Here is a 22144-nt window from a genome sequence, read left to right on the forward strand (position 1 = left end):
GGGAGGCAGGGATGCTGTGGGCAGAGCTGGGGTGACCTTGGCTGCGCAGTGGTAGGGCCCGCCGCACCTAGTTTCTGGACACTTTCTGGGTTACTACGTCCAGGGAGTAGGAGAGCTGGGGCTTGTCAAGCCCAAGGTTGAAGCCACAAATGGTCCCCAGGTGACTTTGCTGCCTCGGGCTGAGAGCATCTCCAAGGATGCCCAGCTAGAAGACTAGCTCAGACCTCCTGGGCCTGGGTCCCACCACCGTCACTGCGGACTAGTGCACATGGGGGCTCAGCAAGTGTTGAATGAACAGGCGATCTTTCTGAATGTCATAGCTGATGGTGCTCAGGCTGTACTTACACTACCTCCCTGGCACCCTACTCCTTCCAGGATAAAGGCCAGACTCCCCAGGCTTGTTCAAGGCCCTGCACACCTGGCTTGGCTGACATCAGTCACCTCATCATTACCATGGCCCCCGATCCCCCTCCCCAACTCTGACCAAGAATTCCTCATCTCCAAACCTCGGGATCTTTCATGTCACAGCTCCTGTGAACAAACCGGAATGAGCTTCTGGAGTCTGCCCAGAACATTCCCCCTGACCCTCCAAGACCCAGCTCAAGAGCCACCTCCCTTGGGAAGCTGTCCTTGCATGTCCCTGTGGACTTGGCCCCTGGGTCCTGGGGTCATGTGGCACTGACAGGTGTTTCAGCATGATCTTGCTAAGCCCTTAACTGTCTGGGTGCCCATCCCCACCCCGCTGGATTCCCAGCTTTGTCAGGGTGGGGTCCAATAGGGCCCGATTCACTTTTGGTCTTTGGTGCCCCAAAAGCACTCGGGAGACAGTAACTGTATGCAGCCACCAGGCACGGCTGAGCGAGTTTACAGTACATCAGCCAGAGGGAATATCATGCAGCCATTAAAACCACAATTATGAAGATGATATTTTGATATCTAAGAGCAACATGTCAAATAGAGCTATATCCATACCATCCATTCCACTCCACGGCACCGAGTGCTTCTCTGTGCCAGCCCTGTGCTTGGCATGTGGGCAGCAGGGATGGAAGGCGTCCCTCCTTCAAGGGATCCAGTAAGAAGAAGAGGAAGACATGCACATAATTCCTGAGCAACATGCTAAGTGCCATGATGGAGAGATGAAAGAGCCCCAGGGCCCCCACATTCGTCCGGGAGTCTGGGCCGGTGGACCGGAAACCACAGCTCGGTAAAAATGACAGCAGACAGTGCATGGACAAGCCTGGAAGGGCGCAGAGGAACGAAGACAGTTGATGCCACTGCGCCGTGGCACTGTGGGTGATTTTTCTTTCGTTTATTGTTGGTATAATGTCATTTGGGCAATAAATAAAAATTGGGAGAAAAAAATAGCTGTTTGGTGAATTGAGTAAAGCGGAGAAAGAAGAAAGGGAGTCAAGAGGAGGTAGATGGGAAGGGAGAGGTGAGGAGGGAGAGGCAAGAAGGCCAAAGGCAGGGGTACTCACTGTGAGGGCAGAGGCAGCAGAAGCCTCCGCTCCTGGGCTTGGAGAAAGAGGGCGGGGAGAGCACAGGACGGGGTTCAGGTATATCTGACTTGACCTTCCTCCAGGGGGAATCTGGGCCGGCATCCCAGAGGAGAGGTGGTCTGGCCAGGCCTTGTAGGACAGCAAAGAGTAGGGTGTGTTGGGTCCCTGCGAGTGCCTGACACAGACCTGGGGTTGGGACAGTAGGTGGGAGGGGGGAGGGGTCCCAGCCAGACTGTGGGGAGTCTGGGTGTGGACCTGCAGGCAGTGGGGCCAGGAAAGGGGGGGGTTTCTAGGCAGAGGCAGGGACTCAACTCAGAGCAGCCCTCCAACGCCCCTCCCAGACCCCACACAACAGGTGCAGACATTTCCCTAATGTGTGCCAGACACCGCCCTAGCCACCTTTCTATTCAAAGTCTCCTTCAACCCTCATGTCAACCCTCTGGGGTCGGTGGTTAATGCTCCCATTTTTCACCAGAGGATGCTGAGGCTTGGAGAGGTTAAGTAACTTGCTCAAGGTCAAAATCCGCTAGTGAGGGGAGGGGCAGGGTTGGGATGTGACCTGGGCACTGCAGGCTGAGGCAGCTGGGTGAGGCACAGCACAGGGAGGGCTGGGTGTTTAGAGAGCAAGTGCAGGTGAGGGGGTCTGCATGGGGAAGGGGCGCCAGGCAGGGAGGAAGGGGTTACCTTGGCACACAGAGTAGGCGGTGGGTACCTGGTAGTGAATGAATGCATGGGTGGACAGACGAATGAATGAATGGATACTTGGAAGAATGGATGAATGAGTGGGCGCAGAGAGGAGGGGTGTAAGGGGAGGCTGCGCGTGAGCGAGAACCCGTTTCTCTCTCCCCCGCCCCTGAGCTAGAGGCTGGCTTTGGGAGCCTCCTTCCTCGCCCCCCAGGGGGGCCGGCTCCCTAAGCTCCTGCCCTCGCCCCCCAGCCATTTTCGCCCGGGGCAGGGGGAGGAGGACGCGGATGCCGTTTCTCCCGGGCTGGGCCCGAGTCCCCGCGCGGCGGCGCAGCCTCCCGCTCCGGGTCCCGCCGGCCAGTGCGCAGCGCGGCGCCCCCGCCCCCGTCGCCTCCTCCCCGCCCCCCGCGCCCGCTGCCTCCCCCTTCTCCTCCCCTCCCTGCCGCTCCGCGCCTGCACGCACGGCCCCCGCCGCCGCCGCTGCCGCCGCCGCCGCCGCCGCGAGGGGAGAGGCGGCCGCCCAGCCTGGTTCCCCGCGCCCTGCTCGCCGCCGCCGCTCGCGCAGGCACTGCTGCCGGCCCTCGCCCCGCCGAGCGCACCCAACCGGGCACACGCACCCGGCCGCCTGCGCACCCCCCAGCGGCTCCGCCGGGCGCCCGAGCCGGGCAGATGCGACGCCGCGCACCCCTCGCCCCGGGCCCGCCACCGCGCTCCGCTGCGCGGCGGGGGCTCCTCTCTCGGCCCCCCCTGGGCGCCCTCCGGCTGCGGTTCCTGCCCGCTCCTTGGAATAACCCCTGAGGCTCCAGCCGTCGCCGCAAAGTTTCCCGAGGAGACCCGCCTCCTGGCCTCAGCGCAGGTAAGAAAGATTGCACCGGGCGGTGGCCGGGGGCTCTTCGAGCGGGACGGGGCGCCGGGGCCAGCGGGGCGGGGGCTGGGAGTACACGAAGGAGCCGCGGGGTCAGGCTGCCCGGCTGTGCCCCAGCGCCGCGGGCACCACGCCGCCTTTGGGATCTGGGGTGGGGGGCCCCCGAGTCGACAGTCGAGCGCCGGCGACAGTGGCTCCGCCACCGGGAGGCGCGGGGTGCGCGCCCGGCGGCTCCACTCTCTCCAGCCGAGGCTGGAAAGGGCGGGGACTCGGCCGGAGCCCCAGTCCGAGCCCTCGCTGCGCCCCCAGGGAGGCGGCCCGGCCCGCGAGGGGCTCCAGGTTGGGCTGGCTGGTTCGGGCTCCAGCCTCGCACCCAGGAACCCGAGGGCTTGGGGTACATGGAGAGAGGCAGCCAGCCGGCCCAGGCGCGGCGCTCCGGTCCCTACCAACCGCGTGAGTCACGGTTGGAGCGAGGTTTTATTTTTAAAACGACTTCAAGGGGGCCATAAGCAGCCTCCAACTTCCCTTTCCATGCGCGCTGTGGACTGTCAGCCGTGTGCGGGCCAGGGGGCCGGGGCGGTGCACCTGGCGCTGGAATGGTGGGACTGCCTGGCTGGAGGCCGGGGCAGCGGGTCCCCCCCCCCCCCCCCCCCGCGCCCAAGCCGGAGGCCAGGCTCACGCCCCTCCTCGCGGAAGGCTGGGGAGTGTCGTTGCCCAGCTGCAGGGAACCGTGGCTGATCAGAGCTCTCGCAGGAGGAGAAAGTTGTGGAGCAGCGACATCAGGGAGCTGCCCCAGGCTTCCTGGTGGCTCCTCAGGGCTGCGAGGCTCTCTGCGTGTGTGATTTTAAGAGAAAAAGCCCAGCTGGGGTGTGTCAGGCCCCTGCAGCCCATGCCAGATCCCTGATGTGAATAAATAAAGCCCAGGCTGGGGGGAGGTTGGGGGCTGCTGGGGTCCAGCCTTGCCCCACCCTGGCCCCTGCGCTCTCAGGGTGGATGGAGACCTGCCCCTCCTGGCACCCTCCCCAGGTGGCTTAGGAGTTGGTGAGGTGGCTGCTGTGTGGGGCACCAAACCCTGCAGGATGCAGGATGCCCCTAGCAGAGGGATGTGTGCTGGGGCATGACCCTCTCTGCCCAGCAGGCATGAGGAAGACGGCCACGCTCAGGGCTCAAGTCTCGGTTTCTGGAGTAAAAGCCAAGTGCATCTCTTCCTGCCAGCCCCAGGAGGAGAAGCGCAAACATCACCTGTCAGCTGGTGCCGACTCCGTGGGCGACTGTTCAGGGCTTCCTCAGAGGTTTAAAATGGAAATGGTCTGAGCTGCCAGGGCCTGCGCCCGGGAGGGGGTGCTGCCCAGCGGGGTGGGCATCGAGGGGGCCCTGGTGGGTCTGAGGGGCAGGAGGAGCCAAGAGGCTGTCTCATCCTGGCTGAAGAGCCAACCATGGGCAGGTTTGAGAGCCAGAGAGAGAAGGGCAGTCGGGGTGTGTGTGTATGCACCCCCAGCCCCGTGACCCCATCTAGACAGAGACTGGACACTTCCGTTAAAAGCCTCCCCAGCGTGAGTTCAAGCCAGGCATGCCTGGGGCTGCCGCAGCCTGCAGGGACTGTGAGCCCTCGCCCTACCACTTACTGGTTGCCAGTCCCTTCACCTCTCTAAGCCTGTTTCCCTTGTTGGTGAAATGGGGTTGACTATACCCACATCCCAAAGCTGAGTGTGTGGGGTTGAGGACTGCAATATAAAATGGGGTGAAGTGGACTAAACGGGTCCCCGAGGACTGAGGGCAACTGCAGAGGCCTCAGAGGGTTGGGGGGTTCAGATTCTCCCCAGCCAGGGGCTTTGGGTGGATTTCAGCCTGATGCTGACCCGTAGAGGCAGTAGCACCTTCCCTCACACCTCCTCCGGGACCTCCCATCACGAGCCCCTGGGAGGTCCACCCAGCTGGTTTCTAAGGCGGCGGTGCAGAGGGGTACTGCCACCCCATCGTATAACCTGCTGCCAGGGCTCTGTGGGGAGGCCGGTGGCCTGAACGATTCGGCTCTGTGCAGACTGAGGCCTGGTGGCTGAGCCTGTGTCACCTACTGGGTGACCCCAGGCCTGCAGCCTCTGGGGACCCCGCTTCCTTGCCTGCACAGGGGGATACAGCAGCTGTTCCACCACGTGAGGATATGTGGGCACAGAGTGTGGCAGGGCAGGGCAGCACACAAAAGATGGGCAGGTGGTGTGTGTTCGCTTCTAAGTGAGCTGAGAGACAGACCGGACCGGAGCTCTAGGTGGACCTGAACGGCAGGTGCCTCGGGACAGACAGGCAGGCCTGGAAGCGGCTGACTGCCACAGAGGCCCAGTGCAGGGGTAGTTGTTAAGAAGTGGCTGACCTGGCACAGGGGAGGATGAGGCCCCTGGGGTAGTCAGGTAGGACAGAGGCAGCGGGCAGAGGCAGGGAGGAAGGGAGCTCGGTGCTGGGTGCAGCATGCTTGGCAGGCTCTGGGCCTCTAGGGGCAGCCTGCCCCCAGCCAGGGGAAGGGGCAGATGGCTCAGGAATGACAGTGAGCAGGTTTGTGGATGGTTCCACTGTGTGTCTCTGGGAGCTGGGGACCTGCTGGCAGCTGCCATCCCAGCCAGCCAGGCTGCCCTGGAGTCAGGGCTGAGAAGTGGCATGGTCTCTGAGATGGGCCTGTCTGGGGCTGTGGGAGCCTGGCTGGGCCAGCCCTTCTGCCCCAGGGTGCTGGGGTCTTGGAGGGTGTCTCTATCTGGCCTGCTGACCTCGAGCAAGTGACTGGATGTCGTGGGGCAACATCCTCATACATAAAGTGGGGTAACAGCAGTGCCCTTCTTGGGGGTACCCACTATGAAATGAAGCCTAAGAACCTTCTAGCACAGAATTTATGCCTGGCAATGTGGGCCCTCTGTGTTCCCCACCCCTGGGTCATGCTGGGCCAAGGGCCTCCAGCTTCTTCAGGCCTTGGACTGGCAGGAAGGACTGACTCGGCCCTCAACCCAGCCGCCGAAGCCCATTCCCAGTGAGAGCTCACCCGGCTGCTGGCCGGGGGTGTCAGCTTCAGTGCCGGGCCGCCAGGGACAGTGGGGATGTCCAGGACTGAGGCATTGTAAACGGAGTGAGGCTGGGGTTTACCCTCGGGGCCCTCCTGGGATGGGCTGAGTGAGCGTGTGGACAAGAAGTGGAGGGAGGGACGAGGGTGTGACTGGAGGTCCGAAGTGCCTGCAGTGGGTGGGTGGGGGTGGCACCATCGGGAGAGGCTGCCAGGGCTCTGGGAGGAGGGTGGGGCCGGTTTACTGCCCTTGATGCACAGCCCTCTGTGTGGGTTTGGTGGGGGGCCCTTCCCAGAACCTGGGTTCTTCTCCCCAAGACAAAGTTCAGGGCTGCTCCGGCTTGTGCCAGGGCACCAGGCAGCTGCATTCTGTCCTCTGCCATGGGGCAGTCACTCTGAGAAGGCTGGGGTGGGGGGAGCGGACCGGCCGTGTGCCCACCCCGCCCGTTGGCCTGGCATTCCCTAGCAGCAGCTGGAGCAGAGGGCTGCACGGAGAAGGGTAGTGTTTGTGCAGGCCTGTGTTTGCCTGAGCGGCCGGTGGATGCCTGTTTATGCCGCGGGCAGCCCCCAGAGCCCAGCTGCTCCCCAGGGTCAGCAGCTCTGCAGATGATGGCAGCATTTGGGGGCCTCAGCTCACCTTGTGGAAGTTGTTTGCTGGATTTGCTGCAGCCCTGGGGTTTGAAACTCCCACCGTTGGGCTTGTGTGTGGTGCCCCACACCCCTGAGAGCTGGGGCCAGTGAGTGTGGGGCCGGGGGAAGGCGGGAGGGGACGTTGGGCTTAGGCATTGCTGCAGCAGGTCGGGGAGGTAGCCCACAAGGCACTCTGCCCACCACCCCTGGCTCTTCTATAGTTCCCTTCCTTCCTCCTTTCCTGTTCGTTCGTTCGTTCGTTCTTTCGTTCATTCATTCATTCATGCACTCATTCGATAGGTGTTGAGCACAGGTTATGGGCCAGGCAGCGTGCTGGGCTCTGGGAGAAAAAGGGGAAACGAAAGCAGCCGTAAGTCTTGCCATCAGGGAACGTGTAATTGGGAGTGGGGGGTCAGACAGAAGTCAGATATTTCCCTTCCCACTACAGAGCCTTGGGCTCTGAAGGTGAGAAGGCAGCCCTGTGAGCTTGGGTGACACAAGAACCTGCTACGCCCTGGATTGGGGGAAGGGGTGCTTCAGCCAAGCTGTGAAGCAGGGGCAGGAGTCAGAGAGAAGGGACAGGAACGAGGGGCCTGGTGGACAGAACCAACAGAAGGGGTTCTGTGCAGACACCTGGCCGGTGTGAGGAGCATGAGGGGCTGGGGCATGTAGCACGTGCAGGCATCTGGACTATGGTCTGTTCAGAGCTTGTGGCCTGTCAGTCTCCCTGGGGCCCTGCTGGCCTGTCCATCTCCATATCTCAGGATTCCTGGGCCTGCCTCAAGGACCATATGCCAGTCCTCCTGGGTGCGCCCTTGGAAGGGTGGGCTTCCTGGGCCTAAGGCGTGGGGTGCCCTGTTCCTGAGAGCTGTGTAGTCACCTATGTGGACAGGCTAACCCAGTATCTGATGGGGCGGAAGAGAGAATATTTGGGCTTGTTTGTGATGGGGGCAGTGGCTCTGGTGTAGACTGAGGGCTGCTAGTGACGAAGGGGGTTCCTTAGAAACCCTCTCCTGGTTCTGAATGTCCCCAGTATGGAGATGGGGCATTGGACAGAGGGGGTGGTGCTGGGGGAAGAGGGAGTGAAGGTGGGGTGTCCTGGAGGCACCGGGAGCCAGCTGTATGGGGCTCAGCTAACCACTAGGGGACACTGCCTCCCACGCAGAGTGCAGGACCCAGGCATCCAGTGGCAGCCGGGGCCCAAGTGCTACAGGCTTGCTCAGGAGGGAGGACTCCCTGGCAGGGAGGCAGTGGCTGGACTGTTTTGTAGATGGCTTTGTACTTAATTAAAACTGGGATTAAAACTGGGGTCGCAGAGGCGCTCGTCCTGGCTGTTCCTGCCTGCACAGATCTAGAGAAGCAGCTCTGTGGCAGCAGTTTTTTTGCTCCCCTTTCCCTCCTTCTGCCTGAATTAATCGTTGGCACCAGATTACACAGATTTAGGAGAGAGAGAGAGAGAGAGAGAGAGAGAGAGAGAGAGAGAGAGAGAGAGACTGACTTTAGAGAAGAGATGGCATTTATCCACAGAAGCAAATTGCTTTTGTCAATTCGTCCCCCATCATCCCCCACTTCTCACCCCCATGACGCCTGGGAAATGCCTGGAAAAAGGTCCTCAAAATGCTGCTGGGCACTGGTGCCAGGATGGGCTTTCCAGGGGGTGGTCTGCCAAAGGCTGCCTCATGAGGGAGCAGAGGGGAAAGCTGAGTTTTCATGGGCTGTGGGGGGTACCCAGGGCCACTCTGGGTGGCAGGGAGACGCCTGGCTGGCTGGTCCTGAGTCGTGGCAGGGCTGGGGATGAGGTCTGGCCAAGGGCAGAGGTCGTGTCTATCTTACTACCTGGTGCTTCCCCAGGGCCTAGTGTAGGGCAGCCACCCAGTAGGTGCTCAGTGCCATGCACGGTGAATGAACAGGTGAAGGAAGGATGAAACTATGATTGAACAACTACCTCAGCTGGTGTAGGTGGCAGCAGAAGGTCCAACCTGCCACCTGGGACTCCAGGGGATGCAATTGGCTGGGCTGAGCTGCCCTGAAGGGATACGTCCTCCTGGGTTCTGGATCTTGTGGACCAAGGTTCCCTGTAGGTCCTACCCAGCAGCTGCCTGCTGGCTTTTCTGGGATGACCTTGATTTACAACGCACTCCTCTGTGGTCGAACCTGAGAGGCCTGGTTCTAGCTCAGGTATCTGGCTGCTCGAAGTCCCAGGATCCTGGGATTTGTTGTGGTCCTGAGGGCAGCCGTCCCATATAGAGCACAGGGTGGTTCCAGTTGGCCAGGGCCACCAGTTCGGGCTACCCCTGCCCTGAGTGAGGGGACTTAGGTTCGGAAGCTGCCCATGGTGGGCCAGGCCCGGAACTGGCCACAGATGGGCTATCCAGGGTCTGAGTCCTGACAGGGCCAGGTCAGAATGGGGCCACAGATGTGCCTTGTGCTCACCCCTCTCACATGCTCACATGCACTTTTGCACACACAGGCTCACACCTAACCCTCCTAAGCTGCCTTCCCTGAGCCAGCCCAAGCCAGGCTATGAGGTGAATGAACCTCACACCCCGCTCCCCAAGACACTGCCAAGAAGAGGCTTGAGGACCGGCCCGGTGGCTCAGGCAGTTAGAGCTCCTTGCTCCTAACTCCGAAGGCTGCCGGTTCGATCCCCACATGGGCCAGTGGGCTCTCAGCCACAAGGTTGCCAGTTCAATTCCTTGAGTCCCACAAGGGATGGTGGGCAGCGCCCCCTGCAACTAAGATTGAACACGGCACCTTGAGCTGAGCTGCAGCTGAGCTCCCAGATGGCTCAGTTGGTTGGAGCACGTCCTCTCAACCACAGACTCCCGCAAGGGATGGTGGGCTGCGCCCCCTGCAACTGGCAACGGCAACTGGACCTGGAGCTGAGCTGCGCCCTCCACAACTAAGACTGAAGGGACAACAACTTGAAGCTGAACGGCACCCTCCACAACTAAGATTGAAAGGACAACAACTTGACTTGGAAAAAAGTCCTGGAAGTACACACTGTTCCCCAGTAAAGTCCTGTTCCCCTCCCCCCCCCAAAAAAAAGAAGAGGCTTGAGTGGTTGCCCCTACCCAGACTAGGGCAGCTTCCTGTGCAGCCCCCTGCCTGTCCTGCCCCCCCACCCCCCCAACACACACACAGAGCCATCTGTTGCCCATGTGCTCTCCCTAGGTCCCTCTCTGGGGTGAGGGTGGGTACAAAGGAATGGGAAGCTGGGGTGACAGCCCCTCCACAAACCCTGCTCCAACCAAGGCGGCCTGGCCATTGTGAGCCCTGCAGCCAAACCTCTGACCCCAGGGAAGGAACAGGGCAGTCAGCTGAGCAGTCAGGCGGGCACTCAGCAGGGCCACTTGCCTGGAGCTAGCAGAGATATGGCTCCTAGGAGGACAGCGGGGGTCTTGGAAGCCCTTCTCCTCACTGAGGCTGCACACTATATAGACTGCCCACCTGTCTCAGGGAGACAGACCACACACTCCCTTGCCCACCAGTCACAGCGGAGCTCTCTGTGCCTCAGTTTCCAGACTACTGTTGGCCAAGGGTTTGGACCACAAGGTCCCTAAGGACCCAGCAGCACAATGGCTCTGGGACTCTGAACCCTGAGTCCCCCAGGCTTGGGCTATTGAGAGGGCTGCGCAGTGCCATGTCCCAGCTTCCAGGAGCTTCTGACGGACAAGCTCTGCCTGGCTTGTCTTCTTCCCCCTGTGAGAAAAGGGAGACGGAGGCAGAGAGGAGAAATGCCTCGTCCAGGGCCATTCAGAAGTTAGGACCCACAGCGAGGCAGTGGGCTGTGGGGTGACAGTGCCCGGGCTCTGGAGTCTGGACTTGGATTCGAATCCTACCTTTGTTACTTATCAGCTGGGTGCCCATGGATGCCTCACTTCCCTTCTCTGTGCCTCAGTCTCCACATCAATGAAATGGAACAACAGAACGCATGTCCCAGGGTCAGTATGAAGACTAAATGTGACAGTGCCCATGCAAGGGCTTTGTGGGAACCAGTAGTTACTGCACTTGGGCAAATAGGACAGGTTCCCCCAGATGCAGGGCTGAGGTGCTGACTGCCCTGGGACTCCAAGGAGCTCAGGGCCTGTGGAGGGGCTGCACATACTAGCCCCTAGACCTCGGGAGTACACCATCCTTCCTGGAAGGCATGCTCTGGGACATTTGCTAAGCTCCTGCTGGTCCTTCATTGGGCAGAGGTCGGGCCCTGAGGTCTGCAACCATGCAGGTAGTGGGTGGACAAATGGGGGAAAGAAGGGGACTCTAGATAGCTCAGTTGTGATAAGGGGCAGGTTGGAGTGTGAGTAACTCTGGGGGCATTGAGATTGGGGGTGGTAGGAGCCACAGGTCAGGAACCAAGTTGTGGAAAGGGAGAGTGTGGGGATCAAATGTCACCTTTTCCCAGGATGGGTCCCCTGGGATCGGGTCAGGCAAAACCCCCTTGGGTATTTACTGGGCACCTCCTGTGTGCCAGGCTTCCAGGAGGAAGCTGGGCACAGGAACCAGTATGACTTGACTCCTCCCATGAGGGTGGCAGAGAGGCCTTTTTACTGGAGTCAGACGGGACGGCTGCCTTTATTGAGTCTTTACTGTCTACACTGCATGTCATGAAGCACCATACTAACGACCCTACCTGTGCTGGATCCCCTTGCGGTTTTACAACAGCCCACTTCACAGAAGAGAAAACTGAGGCACAGACAAAGTAATTGGACCAAGGTCACTCAGCCCAGACATAGCATCACATAAGGAGATGGCCGTCATTGTCCCAGCAGTCATAGCCCTCTCAGATTGTACTTGCTACATGCCGGCGGTATTAACTAGATTAATCCCCCAACAAACCTCTGAAGTGGGCACTCTTATCCTGATTTTACCCCAGGAAACAGACACAGGTGAAATGACTTGCCCAAGATCACACTGAAGAGGGGTAGCCTTTGAGGCACACGGGTCCCAGCCCCACCTGGGTCCTTACAAACACTCTCCGAGATGGCAAACTGGGGTGCAGAGATGGTGGGTAACTCTGAGGTCTCTAGGGCCTGAGGTTTTTCTGTCCTGCTTTCCCCTGAACCATGCCCCTCCCCGAGCTGGGGATTGGCCTGGGCACATGAGCGGTTTCCTCTGATCTCAGAGCCTCAGCCTCCTGCAGGGCCTCTCCCTGCCCCCACACCCCTAAGGCCCCACTGTGTGCAGGCCCAGCACTGGCTTTGACAACATATGACGTCATTTAACACCAGTGGGGGGGAAGCATCAGGAAACGGCTCACAGCAGAGGTGCCATTTTAACCCCAGAGGGAGAGCCAGGCGGGGTCAGCCTGGGGTTGGGAGTGGTGTGAGTGGGTCTGGCCTGTCGGGCTGAGGGGGAGCAGTCTGGGTGGTGGGGGCATGGCGCTTCTCTCCAGGCCCAGACGCTGCTTGTGACGTCAGCGGGTGGCCCAGCTGGGCCTGGCTGCCCTGCCGGTGCCCTGGTGCCCCAGGAGGAGCTGGGCAGTGACGCGGGGTGTGTGGGGGGGTGCCCAGGAGGGCGCGAGCGGCCTGTGGTCACGGAGCAATCTCCATTAGCGAGTGGCTGCAGCTCCTGGAATCCTATTAAAAGCTTTTTCATTGTTCCCTGCGATATGCTCCACTCCGCCGGGACCTGGGCATGTTGATAATTTATTTGTGGAAGGGAAAGGGGCGCAGAGTGCAGGACAGAGGGAAATGTCATTATTTACTCAGCCGCTCTCTGCAGCACGAGCCCTTCCTGGGGCAGCTTGAGTGGGGAGGCACACCATCCTCCCCCAAGTCAGGAGGGGGGGCAAGGCAGGGCGCAGCTGGGGTGGGGGGGCTGTGGCCAGGGTAGGAGTGGCCTTGGGGAGATGAAGACTGCATCCGCTAGTGGCAGTCGGGGCAGAGGCCCCAGGCCCAGAACTACAGCTTAGGGGGGCCTCTCAGAGGCCTCTGGTGCAGACTGTGGGGGGGTTCTTGCTGCTGTGACTCTGGCTTGGGTGGGAAGGGTGGCAACCTCGCTGGGTTCTGAGGGTGCAGAGTCCAGAGATGGCTCCTGGAGTCTCCAGGGTGGGGAGAAGAAACCAGTTGCTGGGCGGGGTGACTGGGGGGCCCCATATCCCTGCAGCCTCCAGCCGTGTGGCTACTCAAGTCCCTGTACCGCTTTGTGCTGTAACACAGGAAGAGGCCTCGGCCTCTCTGGGGGACGGGTGGAATTCAGAGCTAACAACAGTATTGGCCGATTTACCAAGTTCTCAGTATGTGCTGGGTGTCTCATGGATATCATCTCATTTAGTGTTCACAATCTCTGTGCAGTAGAACCTTATTACTGCCTTTTTACACATGAGGAAACTGAGGCACAGGGAATCACAGTCACTCAGCTTCTAAGTGGCAGGGATGGGATTTGAATCCCGGCCTCTCAGCATGGTCACTGAGAGGTGGGGGCTCCACAGAGACCCAGCTCCCCCTTGGTGCTCAGCCTGCCCCCTCTTCCAAGGTGAGGAAGGCCTGAACAGGGAACAGGGGTCCCCTTCTGAAGATGCCTTAAAATGTCAAACTTAATCGTCACAGAGGCACTGTGGGGCATGGCTATGGTTACTACCCCCTTGCACAGATGAGGAAACAGAGACTAAGATAGGTGATGGCATTTGCACAAAGGAGGAGCAGAGTGGGATTTGCACCCAGGCTGTCTCTGGTTTCCCAAAGTATCCCTTGTACTGGGTGCAAGGCTGCCCAGGGGGGCGGGGGAGCCCCAGGCGGTGCCAGCTTTGGGACTAGGACTGCAGAGAGTCAGGCCCCAGTGGCTCTGCTTGGCCTGAGTCCCATTCACACACTCCTGACTGGCCGACACTCTAAGCTGTAATAATGGGACAGATAGTCGGGATGCTACATAGATGTCCCCCCACGCCCACCCCTCTAGCACAGATACTGCCAGACATTTAGAGAATTTATGTTTAATCAAGTCACTCGCTGGCTCTGAGACCATCAGTGGCTCCCTAGTTCCTGAAAAATTGAGTCCAAGGCCCTTGGCCTGGCATTTCAGACCTTCCCAGCCCAGCTCGGCCCTGGCTGGCCCCATAGCCTTTCCTCTAATCCCTCCCCCACTAGGCCTGTGGATGACACAGCTCACACCTCTGAGCCTTCGACTGTGCTGTTCCTTGTGTCCAGAAGGCCACCCTCACTCCCCACATTAGGTGAATGCCACCTCCGGAGGGAAGCTCTCCCTGACTGTGAAGAGGAACCCGCCCTTCCTGCCTCCCAGGCTTCTCATCTGACTTGTGACATACGATGGTATAGGCGGCTGCAGTTTACACCTGTGCCACCTCCACGAGCCTGTACTCCTCCTTCCTCACCACAGGCGCCCCGAGGTGCGAATCTGGGATTCATTCATTCATCCAAGGCTTCCTGAGCCCCAAGCTTGTCGATCAATAGCTTTCTCTTTACAGCAGCTCTGGGAGCGGGTAGCGTTATCCCATTTTATAGAGGAGAAAGCAAGACCCAGGGAGGTTCAGTCACCTGGCCAAGTCTGAGGTGGAGCTAGGGATGAAGCCGGGCCCCAAGCAGGAGCAATGATGGGGTGCTGATCAGCAGCATCCCCTGAGCCCTCCCGCCTCCACCCAGACAGAACTGAGTGGAGAGTTAAATGCCCGTCTCATTTGATTCTCGCAGTTGCCCAGGGATGCACTTGGAGGCTCCATTTTACAGATGAGGAAACTGAGACTAAGAGCGGGAAGGAGGCACAGCCTAGCTCTGTGACTTTGTGAGAGCCCTGGGTGGGAGAGACAGGCTTTCCCATATCCTGTGTGCTGGGCCTGGAACTGTCCCTTCAGAGAGGGGACAGGGGGAGGCCCTGCCTGGCTCTCAGGCCCACAGCCTGCCCTGCCCGGAGGAGGCTGGGGAGATGGTGTGCCCAGCAGCAGGACAGGCGCGGGCCCTGCCCCCACGGCAGCTGCCTGCCTGGCCCAGTGGCCTCACAGACAGACAGGGCTTGTGAGAGCCGGGGGGCCTCCAAGGAGAGCCTGCCTCCTGCAGCAGCTGCTCAAAGGCCTCATTGTGGCCGGAGGGCCCTCCGTGGGCAGCTGCCCCCACCGCAGGCACAGACAGAACCCAGCCTTTGTGCCAGCGCACTGCCCCTGCCCTGACCCAGGGCCTTGTCTGCGAGAGGCTGGGGGCCTCCTTGGGAAGGGGCTGCCCTGGATGATCGAGCATGGGTGTGGTCTGTGTTGCCAGGACCTGGGAACCCACCCCTCCCAGCTCACCATGGAGGGGGCTGGTCCCTGGCCCAATCCAGGCTGGGGAGGGGGTGCAGAAGCTAGAGAATAAATTAATAGTAATAACAACAGCAGCAGCAATAATGACAACATCTGCTGTCATTCGAGGAACTCCTGACATATGTCTGCTGAGAGGTATTTATGTGGATTATCTCATGATCCCTCAAAGCAGCCCTACAGATGGTGCAGTTATTCACCCCATTTTAGAGATGAGAAAACTGAGGCTCTGCGAGGTTAAGACCTTCATCCCACATCACATAACACTAAGGGGCATGCTGCGTCTCACTCCAGAGCCCATTCCTTTTTCTTTTTAGGATTTCATGATTTCTTCTTTTTCTTTTCAAATTACAGTTTATTGGGGTGACAATGGTTAGTAAAGTTACATAGGTTTCAAGGGTACTATTCTGTAATACATCATCTATATAGCACATTGTGAGTTCACCACCCAGACTCAGTTCTCCTTCCATCACCATATATTTGATGGAAGCCGAGCCCATTTTTTAGCACCAGGTCCTGCCATCCCTGGCAAGCCCCCAAATGGCCACTGCGCTGAGCAGAGGCCGAGCCACGCTGCCCTGCCCCTCAGAGCTCCCAACCATCTCACTTGACTTGAACTGCAGTCCTGGGTGAGGGTGGTCCTGTCACCCCATTTTCGAGCCAAGGAAACTGACACTCCGAGAAATGGACAGGAGTGCCTGGTCATGGGCAGATTGCATCTTACAGTCCCCACTGCGTCCTTCCTCAGGCTTACCCTTCGGGGTAGGTGCAATGGTTGCCTGACCCTTGTGGGTGGGGCAACAAGTTCCTAGGCCGGGGATGGTGGAGTAGGTGACAGAGTCCCAGCAAGAGACTTGAGGGATTTCGGGGCTGAGCCCCCCCTCCACTGATAGTCACTCCTGGAGGACCCTCCGAGACCATGTATTACAACCCCACTGTGTAGTCAGGGAAACTGAGGCACAGAAACGGCAAAAGGGACTGGTCCAGGTCCCACAGCCTTAGGGATTGACCGTGGGCCCACTGTCCCCAAAAGGCTGTGCTGTTCACCAGGACACCACCGCTGTCATAGGCGGGGAGTGAGGGGCCCAGCCAACTCAGCACTTCCTGCGCACCAGGCCCAGTACTAAGCATGGAGCTGCATAACTAACTAATCCGAAAAAGGACCTTATAAGGGAGGTGCTATCAACCTCACGATACAGGTGAGGAAACTGACGCAGCGGCCTCCAGGCCACACCCCCGAGGGCAGATTCCCTGGGTAGTCTAGGTTTCCTAGGTCCACCAGCCCGTCCCCTCCCCCAGAGGTGCCTGCTGGGGGAAGGACAGGGGCTTTGCGTGGGGCCAGACAGACAGCTTAGGGACCTTCTGCAGGGCAGGTTGCAAACCAGCCGTGTCCTGCTTTTGAGCCTGCCTTCTCATCCTCAGCTGGATGGGCTTCCCCATCTGTGAAATGGGCGCAGAGCCTAGGGGGCCCACAGGTGAAATCTTGTCATTGCTGAGGCTGGGCTGGGCCTCCCTCCCCTACCCCTCCCTCGGAGCTTGGTGGCCAGCCCAGGCTTGGATGTCCGATTAGAAATAATGAATGCTATTAATATTTATAATAAGTGGCCTAGTGAAATGATGGGGTGATCATCTGTGTCTCCTGGCCAGGGCCCAGGTGACCCCTGCAGGGAAGCCAGGTGCCAGGCTCTCAAGTCCCTCCTCAGCCCTGCTGTCTGTCTCCCTGGACCCGCACACCAGCCTGGGCGACCGGATCCCCAGAGAGAAGCAGCTCCTGGAGGACTGGCAGCCACCAGGGCTCAGCCCCGGGGCTTCACGCTGAGTCCAGTGCTCTGCCTACATGCCCTTCTGTGCAGGCTGCCCGGGGGCAGCTGGACAAGGCCTGCCTGCTGCCCCGGGGTGTTTGCTGAGCCATGGGCAGAGCCTGACGCAGCCCTCGGTAGGACCCAGTAGTCCTGGCTCTGCTCCTTCCTGACCATGTGGCTGTGGACGTTTCTGTGCCCACACCCCCTCTGTGCTTGTTACCTGGGCTTACCTGGGGAGGAGACTCCCCCTCACAGGCTGTGTGCAAGCCTGGCCCAGTGAAGGCCATGCGGCGGTTAGCAACATCACCAGCCAGCGGACTGAGCAGGTTCCTCTCTGCCACACTGTGCTGGGTTCCAGGTGGGTGCCTCGCCCCTGCACCTAAGGGTGCTAATGGGAAAGACAGGCAGGGTCTCGGGGGCCCAGGGCAAACTGTTGAGGCAGGAGTGAGCACACAGCTGTGGCTCAGTGTGCCGAGGGCCACTGGCCCTGGGCAGCGTCCCAAGCAGGGTGCTGACTCGTAGGGCTGACCCTCCTGGGCCCCATTATCTGAGCCGCGCCTCCCGCACTCCCAGCCGCACTCTTGTACCCCCTCTAAGGCCTCCTCATTGTAAGTGGCCTTGCCTAGCCCCTCAGACCCACTCCTAAATCCTCCTCACTCAGCCTTGCCAGGGGGCCAGTCTGAGTCCCCCACCATGCACTCCAGCTGTCTGGGCCCAAGTATTTTTGCCCGCCTCCCTGGGTGGGGGTTGACTCCTTCGATGCCATCCTTGGGGTGCAGCTCCCAGAGACCTGGGCTCCAGTCCCCCGGCCACTCACCTAGCCACCTCCCTAGGCCTCAGTTTCCTCATCTGTAACATGGGGCCAGCGATGCCAAGATAGGATGATGTGGGCAGAAGCTTGCCCAGCACGGGTGCCCGGTCAGGGGAGGGAAGGGGCTGGTCCCTCTGGATGAAGCAGCTCTGGGAAAACTCCGGTGTTGACAGCCCTCTGGGTGCCCGAGTGGGTGATGGGGTGGGTGCATGGGTCTGCAAGCCAGGGAGGAACTGGGAGGAGGTGGAGGACTGGCGGCTTGGACCAACTCCGTCCATGGTGACAGCCTCATGGTGGCCCCTCCCTGGAGCCTCACTCTGGCTCCCGAGCGGGCGGTAGAGCTGACGGCCGAGCAGGCTAACAGCTGTTTGAGTGGAAACTAAATCTGTCCGGGTCTGACAGTCGGCCACGCACACCACTAATGCAATTTCAGCGTGGGAGAGGCCTGGGAGCTGACAGCTATGTGTACACCGGCCCTGGGCCCAGATAACACTTTTCTTTGGGGCCCAGATAACACTTTTCTTTGAGCTCAGGCTCCCTGAGCTCTTGGGATGCAGAGAGTCGTGATTGACGATCTCCCTCACAGTGGGCTGGCCAGACTGCCCTTAGGCCAAATCCATCAGGTGGGCAGGGCTGGGCCTCAGATGCTCATGGGTCTCTCCCACCCTCACAAACCCGAATTCATCTTAAAATGATGGACAGAGTGCCCATGGCCTCTCGTTTCACTCCCTGTCCATTCCCCAGGGACTCTAGGGCCTAACTAGGCTCCTTTGGACCCTGGGGCCCACCCCCACCCCATCCCGAGGTCCTGTCTTTCCTCTCTGGAGGAGCTACGAGAGGGGCAGTGAGTGGATATTCTGGGGCCACTCGGTCCCTAAACACTGTAATGTGTTTATGCCATTTCTGCTCAGACGAGAGGTTGGGGCTGCTCACGAGCTTGGCTGGCATCTTGGGCAGGGTTTGGGGGAGGTGGAGGGCAGGGTCCCCACACCAGAGCACATTTCTCCTTGAAGGATGTCCTCACTGTCTTCCTTCCAGTGAAAAGGAACACCCTGAGGGCCAGGGAATGGCTCTGGATAAGCCACCCCAAGCCTCCATTCTAAACTAGAAATGCTCAATTCCAAATCTTGAAAGGTGGCGGGAGGCACCAATGAATATTGTCTGTTAAAAACCTTTTTGAGCTGTGAGACCTTGTAAAGATGAGAGGAGTTGTAAGAACTGTTTTCCTCCAGCTGTGGGAAAGATTTGAAACGTTGACATGGAGACTTGGCCTCTTCAGAGGCTGGCAGGATGGGCAGGAGCAGAGTGGCACACAGACCTGCTGCCCTGGGCAGACATGGCCAATCAATCCCAGTACTCTCTCCTGCTGAGCTGGGGAGGGCAACCTGGGAAGGGAAGCTGCCACGTACCAGGCAGGTGTTTTGCAAAGGAAGAATGGGGCAAAGCAGCTTGCCACGACCACCGGCCTCTAGAGGTGGAGGTGGGATTTAAACCCAGTTCTGACTCCAGAGCTTCGTGATCATGGAAGCTGGTGGTCCAGGGGCTCCGTGCCCAGGTGGAGTTCTGCCACAGTGCCAGCAGTGCCCCTGCTAAAGCTCCCGCAGCTCCCCTTGGGACAGGTGCAGTGTGGTCAGGCCATGCTCTCTCCAAGCCTGTTAACCTTTATTGGCTACAACTGGTCTGTGCTCGGTGTAATGGTCTAATTTCGGCCGGTGCTTACATTCTGGGCTCTTAACTGCAATCAAGTGGTGCCTGTGAGTGTGGGATTTGTGATTCCCACCAGCATGCTGAGCCCCACTGAGAAGCGTGTGAGGCAGGAGAGGGTCAGCAGTCACCAGGCTGATGGGGGCTGGGGGCTGGGGGCTGCAGGAAGCCAGGGGCTCAGCTGGGCTCAGGGCCCTAGGAAGGGCATGCTGGGGATTAGGCGGGGGGGGGGGGGGGGGGGGGCTTCCCTCTTCAGCTGTGGGCTGTTTCCGCACAGCCTCGGGCCTCGTTAGGAGGTAGTTCTCCTGGCTTCCAGGTTACCCTTTTAATTAAGCCAATTAATTAGTGCCTTTAACGAAGCAGATTAACCAGGCCAGGCTCTGCAAATGGGCTGTCACAGCTCATAGTTTCCTTCAGGTCAGGATTTGGAGGGGCTGCTAGGCCAGGCGTGCAGTCCTGGGGGGCTGAGGTGCTGGGTCAGGCTGGGCCAGGGATATCTGTGTCCCCCATGGGAGTGTGGCCAGGAACTCAGGCCTGGGGGGCGGGCAGCAGGGCTGATCTGAGGCTGCAGGGACACCTCTAAACCCAGATGCCTCAGCACAAACAGCCCAGGGCTGGTGCTGGCAGTGGAGAGATAACAGGCACCCTGCCCTGAGGGACGTCGCTCAGTGGGGTCCTCTGCAGGTGTGATTGCCTGGGCAAAGGGGCTGAGGGAGCATGAGTCCCTGCCCCTCCCCCTTGCGCTCCCCGCTCTGGCTTCCAGCTCAGAAGGGGCTGCATGCTGAGCAGGACCCGGGGCTGCCTCCCGCTCCAGAGCTCCTCGCTTGCCTGCACATGGAGAAGGGAAGGGACCTGCTCAGGGCCACCCAGAGCTAGTGGCCCAGCTGAGAGATGAGGCCACATCCTAGGTTCCTTCCATGCCATCCTGCCTACCACCTGACTCGGCCTGGAGTCAGCTTCCCTACCAAACGCTTCCCATGTACTTATTGGGCACAGTGCTGAGCACTCCACCCAGGTGATGCCAGTGAATCCTGCCTCCAGCCCAGTTCAGGAAGGGAGGCCCAGCCCTGGGGCAGGAGGTGCCCCAGCCTGTGAATGGCCCCAGACTTCTCCCACCAGGCAGGAGACAGGAGCGGGGAGCCGGCCAGAGTCTGAGGGAAAGTCCCCACTTAGAGAGGAGCCGCGGGCAGCGGCCTGGGAGGCCCCCAGCTCTCCGGAGATGTCTTTATGAGACGGGGACCCACTGAGGTTGTGGAGAGGGTGAGGCCTCAAACACTTTCCTGCCCTTTGTGTGCCCAGCAAAAGGCACTAGAGAGAGGGGCCAGATGGCAGCCAGCTCCAGGATGGCTGGGCCGCACAAAGACAGTAGGCTCAGCCATGACCAGGGAGATTTAGGTTAGACAGAGAGGAAGGGCTGCCTGACACCTGGGATTATTAACAAGTTTGTGAAGGAAGGCAGCGGCCGACTCCCTAGGAGTCTGAGTGCCCTAGGCAGCGGGTCTGATGTGAGCGCTTTGGAAAACATGCTTCCCTATAAATCCAGGGTGGCCTATCTGGCTTATATCAACAAAGTGGGTGTGGGGACAGAACCCCAGAAAGTAGTTTCCAGGCTCGCGGCCTCACATAGACAGGTGCTGGCTCAGGTAGTAAATGGCCATCAACTGTGATTGCATGGCCATCAGCTGTGGCTAGTTGGCCGTCAGCTGTAACCAGTGAGCCATTGGCCACTAATATAACTGCTGTGGCTACGCTAGCAGAAAATGGGGGCTGGCAAGAAGATGGTGGCTGAGCCTGTAAGCGGAGCAGTGAGGGTTGCGAATTGTGTGGCTCCTGTTTCCTGTTTCTCCAACCCAGCCGCCAGAGAGAATATAGTGATATGACTCCCATACTTATGGCTCCGTGGGTGTTCCTTTCTGGCCTCACCATTATCCTGCGTTCTAGTGTGGGGAGCGGGAGCAGAGACCCCGCTGGATTCCCTGCACGACAGTGTGCGTTGGGCTTCTTGCAGGGTGCCCTTGGGGCCTTCACCCCTCCTGTCCCCTCAGCCCAGAGGCGCCTGACAGAGTGCAGGCCAGCAGGCAGCCTGTGGGCGCCATGTGGGCTGTGCACCAGGGCAAACCGTGGAATCTTCCTGGACCAGTTTTCTCATCTTTTAAATGGGTGGGTGTTTCCTGGGGAGAGAGAGAGGACCTCGTCTCTCACTTCTCAGAGAACAGAAATTCCCTTTATCTTGCTACCCAACCTATAAACATTCTTGGTCCTGGCCTCTACCCCCACCTGGCCAGCCCCTTCCTGCCTTGATGGGTCTTCCCTTTGGCACTCATACTCTCTCTTCTTGAGTGGCCACTCTCCTCCGGTGGCACTTTCCAGTCAGCTTTTAAGGACACTTAGTGTCTCCTGTTAAAAACAACCCCTGAATCTCCATTTCCCCTCTAGCTACTGCCCTCTCTCTCCTCTCCTTCACAGCCACACTTCTCAAAATGGTTGATGAATTTCCCACCTGCCATTTCCCAAACTTCTGCAGTCTGGCTCCCACCTGCCTTTTCTTCCTTTTCTGTGCTGACATGACCTCCTCCAGGAAGCCCTCCTTGCTTCTCCTAGCCTGGTCTAGAAGTTGACCCTCATCATGGCCAACCAGTGTGTTCTGAGAGCAGCCCTGGGCCTTAGTTATCCCCCGAAACTGCCGTGCCCAGTACAGGACCCGGCACAGAGCCCAGCCTGGACGAGGTGCTGGGCCCAGAGTGGGGGCGAGGGGCAGCCAGTATAGTTTTGCCTCTGATTTACCTTGAGAGGAACACTGTGGGGGGCGGGAGACAGGAACTGGGAACAAACGCAGTCATCACACTCAGAGACACCTC

The 22144-nt window shown here is 59.5% G+C and overlaps 2 protein-coding genes across 8 annotated transcripts in view; one reads left to right on the top strand and one right to left on the bottom strand.

Annotated features, from left to right (window-relative positions):
• Positions 1-22144, bottom strand: part of MACROD1 (mono-ADP ribosylhydrolase 1) — a 144030-nt gene that overhangs the window by 30364 nt on the left and 91522 nt on the right. The gene's annotated exons all lie outside the window — the stretch shown is intronic.
• The window catches only part of FLRT1 (fibronectin leucine rich transmembrane protein 1), a 78348-nt gene continuing 58799 nt past the window's right edge, over positions 2596-22144 (top strand). For all 3 annotated transcript variants that reach the window (XM_019717845.3, XM_074336538.2, XM_074336539.2), the window contains exon 1: positions 2596-3039. The gene's annotated coding sequence lies outside the window, so the exon portion shown is untranslated. The remainder of the gene's footprint in view (positions 3040-22144) is intronic.

The sequence above is a fragment of the Rhinolophus sinicus genome, chromosome 14 (genome assembly GCF_057876585.1).
Source record: "Rhinolophus sinicus isolate RSI-liver-muscle chromosome 14, RSI-T2T, whole genome shotgun sequence".
In the NCBI taxonomy this organism is placed as follows: Eukaryota; Metazoa; Chordata; class Mammalia; order Chiroptera; family Rhinolophidae; genus Rhinolophus; species Rhinolophus sinicus.